The following is a 6,745-nucleotide window of genomic DNA, read 5'->3' as shown; positions in this document are numbered from 1 at the left end:
TCCTCTGGGTTTCTGCCACTCCTCGAAAATCTAGGGATCACCACATGAAAAATGGGGAAAAGCAGTCCCACGGGGATGCTTTCTCATCTGTGACACAGATGGGTTATTGATGATATTCTCTTTTCTTATTTAACTGCTTGAGATCATCTGAGAGAAATGGTGTGGATTGATTTAAATCAGTGAGTCAAGTAACTGCTTTTAATCATGATTTAAATCAAAAAGTGAGAAACCTTAGTTTAAGTAATTGATTTTTTAATTTGCTTTGCATTTGTACTTTTTCTTTTTCCTAAATAAAGCTCTGTCCCCTTTGGCATTGTATCGGAACTAAAGTTCTCTTTGTAACAAATCGGGTGATATTTTTTTGCCAAAGACTACACAGTATCTGCTTACGCGTTTTTTGAACGTATTTTTATTCACATTTTGTTTTTACATAAAAGACCATTTCCCTGCTTTATTTTTATTCCTTTTTTTGTTGCTTGCATTTTACACTTCATTGCATCAGGCTACAGCAGGAGAGGTGACTGGAAGACAGCAAAGGGACAGAGCAGCGTTTCTTCTTGTAGATCGAGTTTTTGTTAGACGCGTACCTGAGAAAAGATGCTAAAATATGTTTGGCAGTAGGACGTCAGGCTGACCTAATCGCAGTTAGTTCGGGGAAGCCTTTGGGAGTGCTCACCCACACCCGACGATGGGGATTTGTGCAGAGGCTTGGGGGGGGTCAGTGCTGCTCTCAGCCGCAGGCCCCCACCACGACAGACCCCTGCCACCGCAACGGACCCCTGCCACCACGACGGACCCCCACCACGACAGACCCCTGTCACCGTGACGGACCCCTGCCACCATGACGGACCCCCACCACGACAGACCCCTGCCACCGCGATGGACCCCTGCCACCATGACGGACCCCCACGACGACTGACCCCCACCACAACGGACCCCCTGGCCGCTTGCTCCGCAGAGTTGATGGATATCATCCTCTTGCACATACATACTTCTCTGAGCAAAAGAAAGAAGCATTATTTTTAAACTCCAATTATTTTCTCAATTTCAGGGGATCTGGTGAAGCTAAAGAAAACCTTTTTGCACTTGCAGGCAGTCTAAAATCACAAGTAATTAGCGCTGAAGTTTTCCAGTGCGGTGGAGACGAGCGTGTGGATTGGAACATGTCAGTGCCAGCATCTGCTCTGCTGAGAGCCTGGGAAGATGCGGAGCCGCAGGGACGCAGAGGCTGCTGTGACAAACAGCGATGCTGATGTGGCCACCAGAGCTGGGCACGGTCCCCCCCGCATCTGCGCAGCGTTACCCTTCAGTTTTGAGCACCTTGGTACGTCACAGCGGTTTTATTTCTTGGCTTGATAGGTTTGTATAGGTTAATAGGTTTAATAGGTTACAGTGACCGTAAGCCTGCGCCCAGGTATTTGTACTTTCAAGGGATCCCGACCAGCCTGAGATGTATATAACGTCCATTGTCTACATTTATTTCTTATCAGCTCTGGAGAAGGAATGCAACCTGAATATAAATGTATTACGTAAATTGTGAGAGGACGGTACTCTGTACCGGCTGTGAGTTAGCGCGAGCGGCTGGAAACCCTTTCGTTGCCGGGTGGGAGAGCAGCGATGCTCAGCTCCAGCTTTGCCACCAGACCCACCGGCACGGGAACGTTGCGGATTCTATTCCCTCGCACGTTCTGCTAAATATTTATATGCAGCTCAGTGGAAAAAAAAAGTGTTGAAACTCTACGGACTTAATTCCTGGCAAGGAGAGACGCACGCTGTCGTTCCCGACTTGTAAGCAGCGGGCTGCCGCTGCCAGGCTGAGGAAGCCAGCATCAAATTGAGGAAACGCAGGTGGAAAGAAAATCCAGGAAAGACAGAGGGTATGCTGCTGGGGAAGCAGGAGAGTGTCCCCACAAAATGCTCTCTCCATTCATTAATTATCAGCTCAGACCACTTTCTGGTTGTTTTTCTACTTCAGGTGCTCGTCTCCCACATTAATTGTGTATCCAGGAGGGGTGCAGCACCACTAGCCTGGGATTTATTCATTCCTGCTAATGATGCACCAACAGCAAATTTATGTGCATTTGCCGCCTCCTCCCTGGCTCACTGGTTTATCGCGTTCGGAAGCATCGGCTCCTGAAAAAGAAAGGGTAACTGGGACGGCTGCGGCGGTGTGATCTCCCCGGGATGCAGGGCCAGGAACACGTCGCTCCTCTGGCTGCTTTTCCTGGTGGCACATGCCCTGATGTTCAAAGCTCTGAATTTTGGGGGTCCAGAGGAGCGGAGACGCTGCCTCGGCCCTGGTGCCTGGTCCCTGCCCGGGAGGAGAGAGCCCCTCAACCAGCGCCAGCCCTTGCTGGGAACCCACCTAACAAACCATCCCGCTCCTCTCCGCAGGGTTTAGGTCCCCAAAAGAAGGCAAAATGGGAAACCATGAGCAACGGGGAGGGGAAGCACAGATGCACCCCTTTGTAGCACCCAGAGATTGCTAATTTATCCACCCAAGTGATTGACTCCATGGTTTTCCGCTGAGGCATCTGCACATGCGAGAAGGGGGTGCCAGGGTGGGTTCGGGTGGGCGTCACGGCTTTCGGGGCAACGATGCCAAGGCTGTGTCAGCTCACCGGGCACCCGGTGGCGGGGGAGCCCTTTGCACGGAGCTGCCGGGCGAGGGGGACGCGGGCATTTGTTTGCCTTTGAACATTCGCACTGGCGAGTGGGCGGCGGAGTTATTGGTGTGTCCGAACGGTTGTAGCTGACTCGCAGGGTTAGAGCTCGTTCAGATCAAACCGGCGCTGCTGTGCCTTCTCCGGCTGGTCCTCTGTCCCCTCCCCTGCAGAGCAGGGCTGGCTGAGGACCCGGCCGCGGCATCTCACCAGATGCTGAAGGAGGCCGGTGTCAGGAGCGCTCACTGGTTTTATGAAGGGCCGATCAATACTTGAGCCTAGCTTTTGCTGCAGCTGATAGCGCCCGGCAAAGGTTACACTTTGCACTTTCCCTCTAGATAAAACAGAACATAACGTCTTCTTTAAACCGTTTTCAGAATTGCAAATCGCCCGCTCCTGGAAGTGAGGTACGGCGAGGTACTCGTGGGCAGCTCTGCCGGCACCAGGCTGGGCTGTCCCAGCAGGAGCAAGGCTGGTGCAGACCCAGGTTCCTCCCCGGCAGTCCTGAGACGCGGCCCCGTAGCTTCCCCCTGGAGCGAGGAGAGGACAGAGCTCAGCGGGACCCTGCTGGTGTCCTCGAGGACCCTCAGCTGTGGGCAGTGTTTGAACTGCGGAGGGGCGATGCTCAGGAGAAGAATTACAACGGAGTCGAGAAAATAGAGCTGTACGGGCACAGGAGAGCCCAGGTAGCAGGGAGCAGAGAGCGATGCTCCACGAGCGGTGCTTGAGCTCCTTCCTGTGGTGGCAATGATGAGTTACTTGTTGTGTACCACCAGCCTGGCGGGAGCAGATCAGCCTGGGCCTGAGCACACATCCGCCTGCCCATCGGCCCCCCGTCTTCTCCGGCCAGCCCATCGCAAGGAGGACAAAAGGCCCACGAGGACTTGTGGCTCTGCAGCAGGTGGGGAGGGGGGCCGTGCAACCTGCCGGCAGCTGCCTGCTCCGTTAGGCTCCGTAGGCTGGCAGGAGCTGAGCTGCATGGTCGTGCCAGTGGTTGCGTGGTGGAGAAGCGCTTGGCCGGCCCTATGGTCACTCGCAGCGTACCCCTTTTAGCGTGCTATTTCATCACGGCAGTCCCACGTGTTTTCCCGAGCAGGGATGGTCAAATAGTTTACATCGGGTACATAAAAACAGAGCAAGGGGAAGCCAAAGCGGCGTACGTACCAGAGGCGTGCCTGGCGCCCGGTACAGGCAGCGGTGAGGAGCCCTGGCCGCAGGCAGCTCCGGGCAAACGCTGCCCAGCCCGGGCAGCGCCCGGCAGCGGGAGGCGAAGGGCAGAGCCGCGGGTCCTGCCTGCTCTTCTCGCCGCGTGGCGAGCGGCGGCGATTTGCAAGTTGCGCATGCAGATCTTCAAAAGAACAGAATTTGGCCCTTAATGTTCTTTTGATGTATTTTTTGTATGCAAATAAGGTTTAATTTCTGAACTTTGAACAGTTTGCAGATTAGTTTATTAGAGTGTTGTATTATTAAGTTGTATACTCCTGGGGTCAGAGCGAGGCATTTGGAAACCGTAGTGAACATTATTTATATTGTTAAACACAGTCAAGAACTTCAGACATCTGGTATTCACCACAGAAGCAGACAATCAAAACAAAGACATATTTGTAATCATACTCAGTAGTCTTTTTATGTGAAGTAATTACTAAAATAATCTAAAGACATGGATCAGATTATTAATGAAAATGATAGCCTGCAAACTACTGTAATATACATCTCTACCTTTCATAAAACAGACGGGAAACTGTATAATGTAATGAATAGCCCTGGGGTTGTGCAATGCCAGAATTCAGACTTTGAAATCTGTTGTCTCAGCTGATGAGCTCTAAGGGGAGTATTAGCAGACCTACTGCTGATTGGGCTGTGGATGGTAATTTTGAACTCTACTCCTTCTATCTGATGTACTGATTTTGCTCTTTTTGCACTAAAGAAACTAAGTATGAGTTATTAATGAATTCCTTTTAATATAAGCATTTATATGCATATAGCTGGGTAAAATTCAAAATAAGGTGGAAAACATCCAGGGCTAATTTGCCTGTATTAACATAGGAACGGGCAGGGGAAGCCGAGCGGGTGAGCACGAGCGGCAGCCCGCACCAGCCTCCCCGGCGGTCACGGCTCCGGGCTGTCACCGGGACATTCGTGGTCCGGGCTGTGGGCCACGTTCCCCTGCGGTACGCTGCTCCGCAGAGCACAGTCGCACCTAGACCCAGCCGGCAAATTAACTGACGTGTGTACATTGCTATAGAGGTACACCGGGGGCGAATCCGGCCCTCCGAACCCGCAGGGTCTGCATCCGGGGCTGCGCGTGGCCCTGAGAGCCGAGGGGCGACTGCAGAGCTGCGCGGAGGTGGAAGCAAGTCCTTCACGAGCTCCTGCACAACAGCCGAGCACTGGGAATAAAAATGCCACCTATTTTCTTGCACTAATGAACATCTTGCAGTGCAGAAATAGCTCTGCACGGATACAAAGTCTGGATTTTCAGCTACTGTTTAAGTTTCTCTTCTTCTGAAAGTGATGGTGAGGCTCAGTCCTGTCATCCACTTCCTTACAGCCACCACCGACTTCAAAGGAAATCCTGCTGGCAAAATAGCTACGGAATTGTGTCAGTAGTTTATTTGCTCCCAAGATTAGATAATTAATGAAGATAGAATATTAAAATTACATTTACATAAAGCTAAGGGTAACCTTAAAGTGTTCTATTATTTTGTAAATGACCCGAAGTTTGTAACGCATTTATAATCATGAATCAGGAGACAAGTCCTTTCAAATAAGGAAGTGCAATTTATAATCTCAGTTTCTTTCATTATTTATTCATACCGCTGTTGAATCATCTGCTCTTCAAAACCCGTAAAGCCACAGAGCTTGCCTTACCTGCCGATGCTATTCTACGAGAAAGTTAAACTAAACTCTGCATTTGACTCCGTCCAAGTTCCGTCAAGAGGTGAACTCCAAACAGATCATTTTGCTCAGACCGAGTTATTCTGAAATTCTACGGGACTTCTGCTGTTTGGCTTTCCCTTCAGGTTCAGACACGTGGTGCGCCTGAAGCACTGAAGACTCAGCGGTGGCAAAGCCAGACATTCACTATTTTCAGCATCCAGCCGTGGAAAATACCGATTCCTCTCCACTCCAGTACTGTATCCCTGACAGTCCCCTGAACGATTGCTGTCAATATGAACGAACTCATTGTTTTGCTCATTTCAAAATAAGCATCTCTCACGCGTCAGAGTTTTATTAAAGCCAACCGCCCGTTCCCAGGTGCGGTAGTTTTCCCAGCGCTACAACCTGAGGAGGTATCTTCATCCCCTTCGTGCCTTGTGCACGCACGGCCCTGGGTGGGCAGCGAGGGTTCAGGAGGGTCCACCCAAGTAAACCACGTCTTTAACCCACCAGCTGCTCCAGGAGCAACCCTCGGCAGCAGTAACAACAAGAATCCCAAATTCCTTGTCACAGCGGCCGGCACTAAAACCGAATTACCTGACTGCTTTTCGACATATATAGCAACATTTTTGTCAAGAAATGGGAGGAAAAACTTTTAGCCTGTTTTCTAAGATAACTGTCACAGCCTCTGATCTGGGAAAGTGATTTTCTGCACATAAAAGAAAGACTGAGCAAGTGTTCATCTATAAAAAGCAGGATTTTGTGACTCAATTTTTCACAGAATTAGAATGAGCGTCAACAAAATTGTCAAATGGATGTAACCCTGGCAATTAAAAGTGGACCGAAAATTCTGAATATAACTTACTAACTTATCTAATCTTCAATGAAATATGATCTCTTTACTAAAGAACTCAAAATACCCATTTCCCTTTTCAAAATTGCTCTTCTGAATTCTTTTCCTTCTTGGCTCTTGCTCAGAACTATACATTTTAAAAGCTTCATAGGGTCCTTTGTGAGCTACTGATTCATGGACTCAAAACATAGAATCATGGAATGGTTTGGGTTGGAAAAGCCCTTTGAGATCCCCAAGTCCAACCGTTACCCCAGCAGTGCCCAGCCCCCCACTAAGCCATGTCCCCAAGCACCACATCTACACGGCTGTTAAATCCCTCCAGGGATGGGGACTCCACCACTGCCCTGGG

The sequence above is a fragment of the Balearica regulorum genome, chromosome 7 (genome assembly GCF_011004875.1).
Source record: "Balearica regulorum gibbericeps isolate bBalReg1 chromosome 7, bBalReg1.pri, whole genome shotgun sequence".
In the NCBI taxonomy this organism is placed as follows: Eukaryota; Metazoa; Chordata; class Aves; order Gruiformes; family Gruidae; genus Balearica; species Balearica regulorum.
Note: the sequence above shows the minus strand (reverse complement) of the source record.